The sequence below is a fragment of the Ahaetulla prasina genome, chromosome 1 (assembly GCF_028640845.1).
Source record: "Ahaetulla prasina isolate Xishuangbanna chromosome 1, ASM2864084v1, whole genome shotgun sequence".
Taxonomy (NCBI): Eukaryota; Metazoa; Chordata; class Lepidosauria; order Squamata; family Colubridae; genus Ahaetulla; species Ahaetulla prasina.
The window spans coordinates 355,185,632-355,203,335 of NC_080539.1; positions in this window are offsets into that span (position 1 = coordinate 355,185,632).

Sequence of the window (17,704 nt, forward strand, 5' to 3'; positions counted from 1 at the left end):
TTGAGAACCGCTGTCCTATACCATTTCAGATAGCTAGTTGTCCAGTCTCTTTAAAAACCTCCAGTGATGAAGCACCCACAACATTTGAAGGCAAGCTGTTTCACTGGTTAATTGTCCTCACTGTTAGGAAGTTTCTCCTCAATTCCAGGTTGCTTCTCTCCTGGATTAGTTTCCATCCATTGTTTCTTGTTCTACCTTCTGGTGCTTTGGAAAATAAATTGCCCCCCTCCTCTTCGTTGCAGTCTCTCAAATACTGGAATACTGCTATCATGTCCCCCCTCGTCCTTCTTTTCTCTAGACTAGCCAAACTCAAATCCTGCAACTGTTCTTCATGTTTTAGTCTCCAGGCCTTTAATCATTTTAGTTGCTCTTCTTTGCACTTTTTCTAAAGTCTCAACATCTTTTTTTGTAATGTGACCAAACTGGATGTAGTATTCCAGGAGTGGTCTTACTAAGGCTTTATAAAACAGTACTAATACTTCACATGATTTTGATTCTATGACTCTGTTTATACAACCGAGGATTGTATTAGCTTTTTCGGCTGCTGCCATACACTGCTGGCTCATGTTTAAGTGATCGTCCACTAAGACTCCAAAGTGTCATAGTTACTGTTTTTGAGTCAGGTTTCACCTAATCTGTACTTGTACCTTTGATTTTTCCTGCCCAGATGTAAAACCTTGTTTTTTTCCACATTAAATTTCATTTTCTTGGATAGGGCTTGAGGGCTTAGCTACCTGTATAGGTTCTGCTTCAAATCATGACCTAGATTATTAATTGTGTGAACCCATCCATTGTAGCTCAAGAATCATGAGTTATGGGGCAGAATAGAATGCTTATTCTCAGTCTGCATCCTGAAGTGCATATTGCGAGGCACATTAAGCACAGAATAGAGGCCAAGAAGTTCATATTAAGAAAATCCCCCACCCGATTTTCCTTGACCGGCCTGCTGACGAAAAGATGGAATATGATGGTAATGCAGCAGGTGGCAGCAGAGCTCCATCGCCAAACATAATCTCCTCTGAGGTGAGATCCGCAAAAACACTTGAACAGAAATGGAAGCAGATCATTGGCGTGTAATGCCCAAAAGGTGACACAGCAGCTTTCCTAATGATCCTTGGGACAGGCAGGATAAACTACAAAAGTTTTCAGTATGGCATCAGGAATGAAGATGAGGATGGAAAAAAAAATATTCCTGATTATGCAAAAGGAAATAAAAGTCAATCTGCACGATTGCTAGGCAAAGAGATAAGACACGAGAGACGGGAGATCTGTAGCGTGCAGACAGCATATCATTCAGACTTAATGCCCTGCTAGGAGTTTCCACATCTGCATCTAGTCTGCTACTGGGAATAAAACACTGCATGAGCTTTAATTTGTGTGTAATCCAGCAAACTGCTTATTTTCAGTTTTGCCTTCCCCTCTTTTGTTTTGAAGCAAATCAGTTTTGCATCCAGAGTGTCAAACTCCCGCTGAGGAATGAATATCCAGGGCTTACTTGCTTATTTGTTTGTTTAATTCAATTAATATGCCCACCCATCTCAGCATGGTAGCTCTGGGAAGCTAACAACAGTTTAAAAAAACAACAAAAGACCATAAGAAATAAAATCCATAACTGACAGCCAAGATAAAAGAAAAACCAATTACAACTAATATAGCCATCTCACAGGCTCTGATTGACATTCCAACTATAGCAGGGATATCAACCTCAAGGCCTAGGGGCTGGATCTGGCCCGCTGGATGCTTAGATCTAACCTGTGGGGCCACCCTGGAAATAACGAAGGACCAGCCTGTGATGCTTCTGCCAGCACCCCTCCAAGCTCCATTTTCTTTGGCAGAGGGTTGCAGGAGACAGTTGCAGCCGAAAATCGAGCTCAGGAGCCTGTTTTCACGGGCAGAGCACTCGAGCCACCACAGGCGCCCCCTGACACAAGTGATGTCATGTTGGCCACACCCACCCTGGCCACACCCATCCCAGTCCCCCGAGGTCAAACACAACCTGATGCAGCCCTCAATGAAATTGAGTTTGACATGCCTGAACTATAGCTGTGTCCGTGTGAAAAGCCAACAAGAGTTGGGCCATTGCGGAGATGATATTCTACAGGATAGGCACAATAACAAAAAGTGTCTCTTCAGGGTCCGGCCAGATGACATTTTTTAATTGACAAGCCATGTAACATGCCTCTGCCTGATGTAATGGGACAGGTAGACACGAGGAGAGGTGGTTCCTTAAGTAACCCAGTCCTATGGCATGATGGGCTGTATAGATGAGCACCAGCACTGTTCTGTCCCCCTCGCCTCAGTCCAAGCAATGACTTAATTAGCCGGCAACTATCAGCTTCTGGCAGCAACCTAGTGAGCGTCTCTGTTATCTCTCTTGCTGCCGATGAGTCAAACAGTACTTCAGCTCTAGTTAAGCAGTTGATTTCCTTGCCACGAAGGGGTATAGCAGCCCTTGCTGCTTTTATATCCTGTGGGGTGTGGCTCCATTACTCAGCACTTCCTAGGCATGCACCACCCTTGCTTCTGTTGTTCCCGCCTCTCCTGCCTACGAAACCTAGGGTCCAACCAGGCCTGATTGCCATCAGCCGGGTCTGGAGGCATGGCCTGGGGGGGAAAGAGTCGGGGGACAGAGGCCTCATTATCTCCTCCACCTGGCCTGCCTCTGGCTCCTGGAGCTGAGCCAGGGAAGCCGGTGCTCCAGAGGTAAGTCCTGATGGCCCTTCCCCCTCACTTTCTGAGTCACTTTCTGGCAGTGGCTCCAGCTCGGGGGGCGCAGACACAACAAGCACCTTGGATTTTTTTCTCCAGTATTTGTTCCCAGTTGATTCCTTTTTGCTATAGATCAAGCATCCTAAAAAGTTTTCATTTATCATAATAGTTCATAATTAGTAATTTTTATTAATACTATTAGGTAGGAGTGGTGCAGTGGCCTAGAGGTGGAGCTCTCGCCTCACAATCAGGAGGCTGTGAGTTTGATCCTAGGTAGAGGCAGATATTTCTCTCTCTGGGCACAATGAGAATATCTGAATATATCTGCTGAGCAAAACTCCTCATTGGTGATAGGAAGGGCATCCGGTCATTAAAACACTCTGCTAGCTCCATTCAGTTGCCCAGACTCCACCCCGCAAGGCATTATGGGGTTGTTATAAGGAGATGTTGATTAATATTATTAGGTGCTTGTTGGGCCTGGCCTGGAACCTTACTTACCCACCTTGTAAATATGGACCGCCAGTTGAGGTTTAAGTCAACCTCTGGATAAGTAGCTTATACAGGTAGTCCTCAACTTATTACCACAATGGAGCCCAAAATTTCTGTTGTTCGGTTCATTTGTTAAGTGAATTCTGCTCCATTTTACGACCTTTCTTGCCACAGTTGTTAAGTGAATCACTGCAGCTGATAAATTAGTAATTTGGTTAAGCGAATCTGGCTTCCCCATTGATTTTTGCTTATCAGAGGTTGCAAAAGGTGATCACGTGACTTTGGGACACAGCAATGGTCATAAGTATCTGAATGTTGATCACATGACCATGGGTATGCTGCAAAGGTCGTAACTGTGGAAAACGGTCACAAGCCACTTTTCAACGCCGTTGTTACTTTGAACGGTCACTAAATGAACTGTTGTAAATCAAGGGTTACCTGTATAAAACAAAACACGTTTTCTCATTGATCAATTTTCAGGAAAGGATCTGTATTTTACTGGTTTCGGGTATCGTATTCATCAACTGTACCTTCCTTTGGGACCTAGATGGTCTGAATCTTTACTCAAATGTAATACTACCTATCCAAGCAATAGCACTTAGACTTATATACTGCTTCCTAGTGCTTTACAGCCTCTCTAAGTGGTTTTACAGAGTCAGTATATTGCCCCCAACAATCTGGATCCTCATTTTACCCAACTCAGAAGAATGGAAGGCTAAGTCAACCTTGAACCTGGTGAGATTCAAACTGCCAAATTGCAGGCAGGTAGCCAGCAGTCAGCAGAAGTAGCCTGCAGTAGTGCACTCTAACCACTGTGCCACCATGACTCTTAAAGCAGCTGAAAATCAGATTTTACAATGACTGGAAGGGATTGGCTATAGCAATGCATCCAGTTTTTGGTGCATTCATCCTGAAAAGAAAAACGAATGACAAATGCTGCAATATTTTGCCATTCAGCTATTTTTCAGGGTAACCAGCACACCTTTTCATCTCAGCAGACAAATGATGGAACTGGACACATCTGACAATAAGTAGCTTTGGGATAAGTGAGTAGAACCAAAGGACATTGATTTTCACTGGCATCTGCCGACCTTTAAAGGAAGCAGGACCTGGACAAGCTTAGAGATATTGTTCTACTTTGATCGCAGCTTGATATTCATTCTTGCTGCTGTTTTATTAATCTTATTATCTGATCATCTCTTTAGATGTGTGCATGTATGCAAGGAGGGGAGAAATAGTTGTCAGACATTCAAACAAGTGTCTTGAGTTTTCTCTCAGCCCTTTGAGGTTGTCCTGATTAGGAAATAGAATAGAATTCTTTATTGGCCAAGTGTGATTAGACACACAAGGAATTTGTTTCTGGTGCATAAGCTCTCAAACAGACGTAAAACAACTAGAAGTGAGCTTTTTTGAGATAGGCTGTGAGTGGTCCTCAACTTACAACAGTTAACTTAGTGGCCATTAGGATCTCCAGTAATTATGTAAATTAATCATCCTGTGGTCAGAACAAACCTGAGGGATCATGGCATAAAATGCAAATCTTTGGCATAGAAAAACCAATTTCTGTGGATTATAACTACCGGTAGCTAATAGAGCTACATCACGACAGAGGCAAAGGTTGATCTAGTTAAGTCTGCTATTCATAGTTCCACCTTTTTCTCCATTAGAAAAATACAGCAAAATTACAGCATTCATTACAGGGTAATCAAACTCTGGAATTCACTACCATGAGAAGTGATGCAGGCTACCAGCTTTGCTGGCTTCAAAAAATGTGGACCAATTCATGGAAATTATGAGAACCTATGGCTATTTGCCCTTTTTGAATGAGACTGCCTCTGGAAGCCATTTGCTTGAAGTTGTATTCTGTACTCTTACATACAGCATTTTCATAACGTTGCTCAGTCATTACTGAAATGATTTAAACATATCTGTAATTTTGGCACAGCAATACTTGGGAGATGCATTAAGTCTCTAGAGGAAAAATGATCTTAGCCATTTTGTTGCCGATTAATCTTTCAAGGCCTAGCCAACAGCAGCGAGATGGTATGAATTGACTTGTTTTAGCTCCATCTCTCACCATCCCTCCTCATTGGTGGATTTCCAGTTACTACAGTTTGGAATAGAAGTCTTTCAGCACAAGAATGAAGTAATCCCTCTCTTAGTTCTGATGCTCTGTAGTATGATATGGACCATGTATTTGTAATCTGGTGGCAAATTCACACAACCATAGCAGCATTAGACTGAGTTCTGGTGTAAGTCCTATTTCTGCTAGTTGTCTTCCCTCCTACCCTGTTATATCTGCTACTCTCTGATGCATTTGGCAGACTACACTGTCTTGTCTTCTCTGCTAAAGAAAAGAAGAGGGGGAAAAGATTCTAATGAACAATGTGTTTTTCCCCTACCATACAAAGCTTCCAGAACTAATCTGTTCAGGTTTATAAAATCCTAGACAACCGTGCCCTGTTGGATCAGCCTTTCAGAGATATTTCCTTTCCCAAATAGAGAAACAGAATAAGAGTAACAAAGTTGGAAGGAACCTTGGAGATCATCTAGTCCAATCCCCTGCTCCTGCAGGAGACCTATACTATTTCTGATAGATGGCTGTCCAGTCTCTTCATAAAAGCCTCCATTGTTGGAGTAACCACAAGTTCTGAAGACAATTTGTTCCACGGGTTTATTGTTCTCATTGTTAGGATTTTTCTCCTTAATTCTAGGTTGGTTCTCTCCTTGGTTAGTTTCCATCCAACGTTTTCTTGTCCTGCCTTCAAGTGCTTTGGTAAATAACGAGGGGTTGGTCTACTCTCCTGCCCCTTATATGGACCCAACTGACTAGTAAATTATTATCTGCCCCAGTTGAATACATCACCTTTGCCAGTTGGGCTTCATCTCCTATCACCATCATCATCCTCAGCCAGAATTATAGGAGTTCAAATCCAACATAACTGGAAGGGCCCAGGACATGAGCCTCCACAATGCTTGTCTTTTGTTTTCATGCATAAGCATGGACGTTCTCTGGAAGTGTGAAAATGATTGCAATTATTTTGGAGTAACTGTACAACCTCCCACGCATGTGTGAGCCACCCTGGGGTCCTGTGATTTGCTTGTTCGCAATCTCCCACCAAAGAGGGAAAGGAATTTGTGTGAGATACAGACTTAAAAGGGCAATATTTTCATCTTGGAAGCAAGGGTTGTTTTTACTTGTTCATCCGGGAATGCACAGAGAAGCAGCATTTAATTAATCTGAGATTAATTAAAACTTCACAAAAACAATCATCTTCATTAAAGCCAAGGTTTAAAACTTAAGGTGACTCGGGATACAAGTCAACATGTTGCAGTCTCTAAGGTAGATAGGCAGCCTCTGAATAAAGATTCATGCCAAAATCTTTGCTCTTGGGAAGCAGCTGATCAAGAAATCTGCAGACACCTAAGGCTACCATTGAGGAAAGGAAGCACTCACAACTTCTGAAGGCAAGGTGTTCCACTGGTTAATTGTTCTCACTGTTAGGAAATTTCTCCTTAGTTCTACATTGCTTCTCTCCTTGATTAGTTTCCATCCATCTTTTCTTGTCTTGCCTTCTGGTGCTTTAAAAAATAGGTTGACTGCCTCCCCCTTCTTTGTAGCAACCCCTCAAATTTTGGAACTTTGCTGTCATAGTCCTTTTCACTAGACTCAATTCCTGTGACCTATATTTCATATGCTCTAGCCCAGGGGTCTCCAACCTTGGCAACTTTAAGACTTGTGGACTTCAACTCCCAGAGTTGCTCAGCCGGCTTTGCTGGCTGAGGAACTCTGGGAGTTGAAGTCCACAAGTCTTAAAGTTGCCAAGGTTGGAGACCCCTGTTCTAGCCTCCAGCTCCCTAAGCATCTTTGTTGCGCTTTTCTGTACTCTTTCCAGAGTTTCAACATCTTTTTTATAATATGGTGGCCAAATTGGATGCAGTATTTTAAGTGTGGTCTTACTAAGGCTTTAAAGTCGTACCAGTACTAGTACTTCACATGATCTTGATTCTGTACCTCTTTTAATGCAACCTAGTATTGCATTGGCTTTTTAAGCTGCTGCTGCACGTTGCTGGCTGAGGAACTCTGGGAGTTGAAGTCCACAAGTCTTAAAGAAGCCAAGTTTGCAGACCCCTGACCTAAACCTTACAAGCAAGTGGGGAATGATTGGATTTTTCCACCCCCATACCATTCTCTCCTAGGAAAAGAAGGTTAGAACTATAATGGGATTATATGCAGAAACTTCTAAAGCCTTTGTTTCTATGTAAATGAAAATAGATTCAGTGAGGCAGTTCTACCACTCCTTCTGAATCCAGTTCTCCATTGGCAATGAAATAGGTTATTTCATCTACAAGTCCATAGGAAGAGTCTGAAGTGATCCTCTTTTACCCGGGAGTCCATCAATCCTGGAATTACCCCCTGGGCAGTATCAAGCACCGAGAAAATCAAAAGGTCCAGGCAGTTCAAATGGGTATAAAGATTTATTGCAAGCTTAAGCTCTTTACAAGAATCAGAACTACAAATGGCCAAAGGAAATTGGTGGTAGATAAGAGTCAATGGAATTCGAGGTGGGCTGGACTGAGATCTCTTGTGGGCATGAAGGTACTCAAGACTGATGATACATTTGACCCCACCCTTGGGCTCAGCCTGGTCATCTCTTACACACGCCAAGCATTCATCTATCAACCAATGGTTTGTAAAGAGGGAAAGATTGTCTGATTGTTTGAATATAAAGGAATCCACTTCCCATCTCTTCCCTGCACCATACTGCCAAACTATGTTTATGTCAACTGAGGAGAAATGTGTTTGGAAGAAAGTAACCTCCAGGTGAATTGGGTCAGAGGGTTACCTGTACTTCTCACGCTTCTTTTAATATGGGACTTTATTCTCATTTTCTCTCTCTCTCTCTCTCTCTCTCTCTCCCCCTCTCCCTCTCCCTCTCTCTCTCCCTCCCTCCCTCCCTCCCTCCCTCATAGCAGTCTTGTACCGCAGCAGGCATTATGGCTGATGTTGTAAGTAAGGATAGGTGAACCGTCAATTTCAATTTCTGTCCATTTTGAAAATACATCAAGTTTGATTTGCTGCTTTGAGTGAAATTTGCCTGTATTATCCTGTACAGCTCTCCAAAGATGGAGAGGATTATTGGTTTGGGTATAGATTCTAAAATACAAAATTAGATTGTTTGTATCTGAATGCAAATCTAAATAAATTCCTCTCCCATCCCCATTCCTAGTCATAATTCATTTCGTCCTTTTCATACCACTGCCTGATCAACCCATTGAAGCAATTCCTTTGACGTGCAGCTAAACGAATACATTCCCAGATATTCTTTTGAAAGCCTAATATTTCTTACTCCAAAAAAACTTTGTAATATTTCCTTTGTCCTGACAGCAGCCAAGACATCTCTTCCTTTCAAGGCAAAAAAAAAAAGTTGTTTTGATGGTATCCTAGTAAACTGGCAATATTCTTTTTTCATTCGATTATCTTTTGAAAAAAATAAACAAACTGAGGGATGATTGTATTTACTGGCACTGATAAGAGGCACAATAGTGAATCTCTCAAGCTTGATGTATTAAATGCTTCAAAAGATACTTGGATGGTATAAAAAACCCCGAACTTAGTCCACAACACAAAAAGCATCAAGGCCACCTCCTTGCTATCCAGAATTTACTTTTTATTGCAGTAAGCATGCACAATGTTTTAACTGTACCACAAGTCAAGGCATTAAAAAAATTCTATTTTGCCTCATGTGGCACAAGAATCCCACAATTGTCTCTTTGTAAGTTCTGATGGTATAAAAATTTAGCAACAGCATTTAGATTTACAGCACTCTGAATAGTTTACAAATATCAGCATATTTTCCTCAACAATCTGAGTCCTCATTTTACTGATCTCAGAAGGATGGAAGGCTGGGTTAACCTTGAACCAGTCAGGATTGAATTCTTAGCAGTAGGCAGAGTTTGGCTGCAATACTGCATTCTAACCACTGCGCCACCACAATTCATGTAATTGTAATCGTTTAAGAATGACGAATTTGTTGTTCTTGATACATAAAACCAAAAGCCTCATGCAGAAACTTGACTTGCCTAAGGGTTGGACTAGCCCTGCACTGCAAATGCATATTTTGTTTGTTTGCTTGCTTGCTTTATTAGATGTGTGTGTTGCCCATCCATCTAGGGGTGAGTTTGGGCAGCTTACAAACATAACTAGTGACCATGAAAAGAATAAAACAATAACAACAATAATAATTTATCATTAAAAGGTGGTGAGAGAATGGAATGCAAAATACACACAGAGAGGCAGAGTCCTTCTCTTAATCTGATAGCCCACTCCAGAGTGATACTCCCCATTGGGGGCCAAAGCCAATTGGCAGAATAAGTTATTAGGCCCTTGAGGAAGATCAAGAGGGTGGGTGCAGGTCTCAACTCAGAGGATTGGGGCACAATGTTCTACAGGGCAGTAGCCATGTGTTGTGCCTCGCCCGCCCTCCCCTCTCCGCAGCCAGGCCCCTCCCATCTCCTGCTATCTCAGCCAGAGACTGATAGTGAAGACGAATGGCCTGGCATGCCTCCAGCCCCCAGCCCTGGCACCATGCCTGGACAGACTGAGCAAACAAACCTCCCTCCTATAGCATGTGAGCATGATGAGCATGAAGCCAGCCACGAGCTAGAATTGCCGGCAGCTGGGCAGGAAGACGAAGGGTGGACAGATCCCCGCTTCCGGAGAATGGAGAGGCAATGTCAGCAAAAGGAAGTGAGGGGCAGGCCTGGCTAAGTGCTGAGTCATGGAGCTGTCAGGCCTGGAAACCATACTAGACTTTAGGGTTCCAGACGCTACCACATTTTTCCCCTGAGGGGAAGAAGGGGGGCTGAGGGGTATGTTAACATTCTTCAAGTGGTCAAGGTCGGATGGTGTTCACATCTGCAGGAAGAGTGGCAAGAAGATATTCGAATGAACTGGGAGAACGTGGGACCATATGACCATCAAAGGGGTCAGGGGGGTGGGACTTTTGGGGTTTGTATAACTGGGAAAAGAATCCGGAAATTCAGTTTTGGAATTTCACTCATCGTGTGCCAGTTTCCTCATGCTAGTAAAGAACTCTGAAAAACAATGGCTTCTGAGTTTTTTTATTGCAGAAGAGGTTTTTCTGGAACCTTGACAGGAGCCACACCCCATGGCCTATATAAAGGATCTGCTTTCTGGCATTCCTTGAGTCAGGCAAAGTCTAATCTGGTTGCTGAAGTCACACCTTGGATTCCTGCCTGCCCTGAGAACTCTGATAGGAATTTTGCAAAGCTGCAGAGGCTTCGTGGCCACGCTTGATACAGACTTCCCAGACCCAGCCGTCAGAAGAGGAGTGGGACACGACACCATGGCAGAAAAGGCCTTTGTTATGTCCCCTCCCGACCACAACCCCAAAAGACATGCGAGCTGACTTTCCTTGCCAGCAATTTACTCCGACAACAGATAACAGTCCTGGCAATGAACCTGCGATTGCCTGCCAAGTTCTCCTCAGACCAGCATAATTTGCAGTTCAGGAATAAACAGAAGTCAAAGTCTGAATCACAAAATAACACAGCCGAAGCTCCCAGAAGTCAGTCTTTGTCCATCACGGAGCCCAAAGGCAGCTCCACCCACTTTTATACCCTGTGGGGTGTGGCTCTGTGACTCAGCACTCCCTGGGCAGGCCCCTTCCTTCCTTTTGCTGCGCACGCTTTGCTTGGCATCGCTGCCTTGCATCTAACCACATTGGATTCCCCTCAACTGGTTCTTGGAGCTCTGCCAGGGAGGAGGAAGAGGGGTCACGGGAAAGAGGCCGTGTCGGTTCCTCCTCCTCCACCTGGCCTGCCTCTGGGACCTGGAGTGGAGCCAGAGGGGAAGATTCTGCAGAGGGAAGCCCTGTTGGCTCTTTCTCCTCACTCTCTGTGTCACTCTCAGCTAGGAGGCCCGGCTCAGGCCCCGTAGACACAACAGCCCTTCTCCTGGACCCACCAGCCAAAATTCCTTGACTGACAGGAGGGTAAAGGGTTTGCAGCATGCCCTTTGTGTCAGCACAATGGTGTAGTCAATCCCATTAGAGTGAGACAGTTCCTGCGATAACCTGTACCAGTTTATGCACTGCTAGTTTCTATAGCTCTGTGCCTCAGTTGTATGGGGCTGTAAAAAGATAATCCAGTGTGTAATGCAGTAGTGGGATTCAAAAAATTTTACTACCGGTTCTGTGGGCATGGCTTGGTGGGTGTGGCTTGGTGGGTTTAGCAGGGGAAGGATACTGTAAAATCTTCATTCACTCCCCACTCCAGAGGAAGTTTACTGCAAAATCCCCATTGCCTCCCAATCAGCTGGGACTCAAGAGGCAGAGAATTGATTGGGGGCAGGGCCAGTCAGAGGTGATATTTAGCGGTTCTCCGAACTACTCAAAATTTCTGCTGCCGGTTCTTCAGAACTGGTCAGAACCTGCTTAATACTACCTCTGGTATACTTTCAGACTGCCCAAGGAGCTGCCAATTCATTTCTACAGAGGAATTATTGAGTCTGTCATCTGCATCTCTACAACTGTCTGGTTTGGTTCTGCAGCCCAACAAGACAGACACAGACTTCAGAGAATAATTAGAACTGCAGAAAAAACAATTGCTACCAACCTGCCTTCCATTGAGGACCTGTATACTGCACAAGTCAGAAAAAGGGCTGTGAAAATATTTACAGACCCCTCACATTCTGGACATAAACTGTCTCAACTCCTACCCTCAAATGACGCTATAGAGCACTGCACAACAGAACAACTAGACACAAGAACAGTTTTTTCCCGAAGACCATCACTCTGCTAAACAAATAATTCCCTCAACACTGCCAAACTATTTACTAAATCTGCACTACTATTAATCTTCTCATTGTTCCCATCACCCATCTCCTTCCACTTAGGACTGATTGACTGTAACTTTGTTGCTTGTATCCTTACGATTTATATTGACCGTTTCCTAATACGATTTGATTGCTTATTTGTACCCTATGACTATCATTAAGTGTTGTACCTTATGATTCTTGATGAACGTATCTTATCTTTTATGTACACTGAGAGGATATCCACCAAGACAAATTCCTTGTGTGTCCAATCACACTTGGCCAATAAAAAATTATATTCTATTCTATGCTCACTAGAGGCCATTTAAAATTGATTTTAGCTGTTCCCTCTCCTCTCAACACAATGTTTGTTTTGGGCATGATCTAATATACTTAATTGACAATGTCCTTACAATATGCTCAGGGTCTGGAGTGTGCACAATTCCTGATGACACCTCTTCAGTCACCGGGCATTGTCCCAAAGGTGCTTTTTCAGGAGGCACCTGGACTTTCTTATTTTTTTTTCTTTTGAAGATGTTTTGCTTCTCATCCAAGAAGCTTCTTCAGTTCTGACAGGATGGTGGGGAATAGAGGGATTTATATTCCTTGCAGACAACTGGTCAGTTGCATCTTTTAGAGGGTGATTGAAGCACTTGGAGGTTTATCTGTGTCCTCAGGTTCACTTGAGTAGTGCTGCTGATTCCTGTAGCCTGCAATTTTTTCCTCTGGAAATTCATTCCTACTCCCACACCATTCAAAGGGTGTTCATCCCAAATTGTATAGCTAAAAGTCTGTAGAGATTCTCAGTCATGACCTGGATCTACAGACTCACCAGGTACTGCTTTCTATGGTCAGTTTGAAATAGAAGACAGAGAGGGAGCAATAACTGCAGTGAATGTGAAGTTGGAGACCAGGAATCAGCAGTGATGGGCTGATGCTCTCTATGCTCAACTATTGGCTTATCCAGCTGAGCAGTCATTGGATGTAGCACTGCCCACAGACTGGAACAAGGGGAGTGTTGTGGCATTACAATGCAAATCTTGTCTCTTTATCTGTGTTGCTACACCACATGCATCCCCCAAAGGGGCAGAGCCTGCAGTATGATGGCACAAAGCTCCTTTCATCGTTCTGACAAAAGCAGCATAATCCCGCGAATGCCACCAGGATGGAGGCCCTCTGTGCAAGCTGCAGACGCTCCGCCATATGGATCAAACCAGTGTAAAAGCATCAGTGATTCGCAAGGCAATAGAGATGAAAAGCAGATTGGATGCAAAGCACTTTGGGAACTCTTTGCAGTTCAAATGTGCTGTGTAGAGCACACTTCCTTGTAGCAGCTCCACAGGGCCTCATCAGAAACAGGACTGTCCTATTAATTGCTTCCAGATGTGGCACATATAAACAATCAGGTAAGATGTGGAAGAGAAACTTGGACTGCTGTAAAACAGAAGGTACCTTCAAGGAACTTAATTAACCCAAGGAAATTATCACTTGTCTCTATTGCTCTGCAAAGTGCTTAAGAATGTATCAACAAAACTACTCAAAAAGGGGACTCTTCTGGCTTTTCTAAGATGGTGGATCTAAAATGAGGGGACGACTATGAAAAAACCCCAGATGTCAGCCCTGAAGCCATTTTCTCCTGGCCCCTTCAGGGCTGCCACAGCGGAGATGAGTTGAGCTGTGGGAACGGGAGTGGGAAGGGAGAGATAGTTGGGGGATTGTAGCCAAAATAAAATTCGTTCCTCTGAGAACCAAAGACTTTCCCACCAGGTGCAAGGAGATGGGATCTGAGACCAAAGGACCCTTGGACTCTGACCTGATTGGACCAGAGGTGATATTCATCTGGTTTGGATTGGTTCACCCGAACCAGTAACATAAATCATGGGTGGGGGTGGGTAGGGGTGGAGGTAGGGGTGAGTGGGCCCGCCCCCTCACCCCATCTCTATGCTGTCCTAAGTAGGCATGTTTTTGAGGTGGGCGCATGTGCGGAAAGTGTGCGAGCGAGCAAAGCGCATGCACGGAAGGGTGTGTGCATGCGTACACACTCACATTTGCAAACCAGTAGGGAAAGTAAGTGAATACCACCCCTGGATTGGATCATGTGATGGATTGCATGAGGAGGGGAAGAAAACTTTACTTTTAACTAGGGGGGAAACCCAAGAGGGAGTTTAGAGTTGGGTTTCCCCAGATATGCCAGATTTATTTATTTATTTATTTATTTATTTATTTATTTATTTATTTATTTATTTATTTAATTATTTATTAACTTCTATACCGCACCATCTCCCGCAGGACTCAGGGTGGTTCACAGCCATATTAAAATATAACAATAACAATATAATAAATAACAATATAAAAACAATTAAAACCAAATATTTGATGGCCAAATCACTAAAACGGTAAAAACCGATTTAAAACCCATTTAAAATTTCACTAAAATATTTCTTAGGCTAGTCCAGCTCGCTGGAATAATAAGGTCTTCAGTTCATGTTTGAAGGCCCGGAGGTCAGGGAGTTGTCGTAACCCTGGAGGTAGCTCGTTCCACAGGGCCGGTGCTGCCACAGAGAAGGCCGTCCCCCTGGGGGTCGCCAACCTACATTGTTTGGTCAATGGCACCCTGAGGAGGCCCGCTCTGTGGGAGCGCACAGGTCGTTGGGAGGCAATCGGCGGCAGAAGGCGGTCTCGTAGATATCCCGGTCCTAAGCCATGCCTAATAAATCTATACTTTGAGGAATATGCCTACCTTGGACCTTTGAGTCCATTGGGTGTGTTACTTGGAACCCTGACACCAGATATGAATAGCCACACAGACTAATCCTCTTAAGCAGTGGGCCATACAATATGTCTCTCTAAACAATAACACTTATTGACAGCATCATATGACAAGACTCTCAAATTTCTTGTTATTAAACTATGAGTTGCTTTTTAGGAAAAAAACATCATTTTGCATTCTGCTTGAAAACAGAATTGGGTACAGCTGATCCAAACCTCTCCTATGTTGCCAATAAAATGTTTTCCTCTGTTTCTTGTACTAATTCACTTTCAATTTTTTTCAAGGTGGATGGGAAGGGCTGATCGGGGACATTTGATACCCACTTCAACAGATCATTATACCTCAGGTGTTCTTAGGCTGCTGAAAGATTCCAGTTTGAGATTTGATTTTTGATGACAATTTCATCAACTCTTTCAATCAAAATGAGTTTCAGTTTATGGTTGCCAATTTGGGTGGAATCATCCAATGTATCTGACCTGATAGGTAAAAAAATTTTATCTGATCAATCTCATGCATTTTCCTAAATTAAGCACTGAATTCAGTCCTTCTGACTGTATGCATGATAGAATACAACACCCTGAGCTTTATTAAGAGCTCTACAGCCAGTGGAAAGGGCAACTTTTGATTGTTACCATTTAAACACATATAAGGTGTAAAATGGCAACTCCATAAATAAAGGGGAGAATGATATCCAGGTCATGGATTCTTTTGATTCCATCTGACTTCCTCTATGTTATTCTATCACAAACAATGCCAACTCTGAAAGCTACATTATCAGCTCATTCACTTGCAAAACAAAGTGAGCCCCAGGGAGTGCAACTGTGGTGGAATGTGGTCTGAATTACCAGAAGGGAGGGGCTGCATTCCAGAGGGCAAAGAGAAAGTGAAGCACGGAAAGTTTGATTGGGAGGAAGAGAGATAAAAAGGCTCCTCCATATTGATTCCCAGAATATTGCTACATAGTTGCTTTGGTTTGGCAAAATTTCTGTCTATGGGTGAGGAATAATAAAAGTAACACCCAGAGCCTTTCTTGGTTCTTGGGGCCTGAGAATCTTGTGTAACTAAAGCAACTATTTGCATAATTATAGATATACCCTGAAGGCCGAAGAATTGAGATCTTTGAACTATGGTGCTGAAGAAGACTCCTGTGAGTCCCTTGCACTGCAAGGCGATCAAACCGGTCAGTCCTTGTTGTTAGTTGCAAAGTCATGTCCGACCCATTATGACCCCATGGACAGCGTTCCTCCAGGCCTTCCTGTCCTCTAGTCCATTTAAGCTCACGCCTACCGCTTCAGTGACTCCATCCAGCCACCTCGTTCTCTGTCATCCCCTTCTTCTTTTGCCCTCAATCTTTCCCAGCATTAGGCTCTTCTCCAGTGAGTCCTTCTTTCTCATTAGGTCATTAATTAATTAATTAATTAATTATTAAATTTTAACATTATATAATGAATTATAATGATTTAATTAATTATTAATTAATTAATTAATTAATTAGGTCATTAAGTCAGTCCTTGAGGAGATCAACCCTGACTGCTCTTTAGAAGGCCAGATCCTGAAGATGAAACTCAGATACTTTGGCCACCTAATGAGAAGGAAGGACTCACTGAAGAAGAGCCTAATACTGGGAAAGATTGAGGGCAAAAGAAGAATGAGATGACAGAGAACGAGGTGGATGGATGGAGTCACTGAAGCAGTCTGTGTGAGTTTAAATGGATTCCGGGAGATGGTAGAGGATAGGAAGGCCTGGAGGAATGTTGTCCATGGGGTCATGATGGGTCAGACACGACTTCGCGACTAACAACAACAACAGATATACCCTGGGAATCTCTAGGGAAGATCTTTCTTAAGTCTTTTTCTCCCACCAAAATTTCCATGCTTTGCTGCCTGCTTGCTCACTGGAATGCAGCTCCCTACCTCCTGGGAATCCAGACTACATTCCACCCCAGCAACAAAATAAGAAAATTCTCATGATGATCGCTGCACAAGCTCCTCCTTTACTCATGACTCTATTACAGGCAGGCAGGATTTGTCTAGTAATGTCACTGTCCATGCTCAGACATTGTGCAAGTTAATCTGATTCCTTGCTAATGCTGGTAAAGACCAATCCAGGCAGCCTGGTTTCTGTGATAATTGTCAATTCTGATTGGCATCCAATCGCAAGACAAATAATCTTTTTCGAGGTGAGGGCACCCCTTGGCTGGATTTCCCCCCCCCCCCTGAGAATTACATTATGCAATTGACTTCATTGGCTGTGGTGTGGAAGAACAGAGGAGAAGCCAAAAGAGAATTCAGAAGGAAGTGCAGTGCAGTGATGTGCGAGGGAAGGAATGAGCAAAGAGAAACACAAATCCTGCTGTAGTATCAGGTGGATAGCTGGGACTGTGAGGTTGAATTACACTTCATATGCACATTTGCATGCATTTCAAGCCACATTATTCATAGCGATCACGGTGGCAGGAGAAGCTTGAGGGATTCCTACTTGCTTTTCTTTCTCTGGGCACTTTCACAGATATCCTTGGGAAACTGAGAAGTCAGTGGCAAATGCCCACAGAGGATGATGTCATTAAAAAAAAATTAGATTGTGCAGAAATGGATAGATTGACATTAATAGTAAAAGAAGAAGAAGGTATTGAGCGTTTTCGAACATGGGATTTGTTTTATAAATGGTTGGACAATAGAGGTAGACATTAGGAGTGGGAAAAGTATTACTGTATAAAATAAATTGATCCAGACAATACGCTGTTCACTATGCACTTATATATGTAATGTGAAAATATTTACAGACCCCTCACATTCTGGACATAAACTGTCTCAACTCCTACCCTCAAATGACGCTATAGAGCACTGCACAACAGAACAACTAGACACAAGAACAGTTTTTCCAAGACCATCACTCT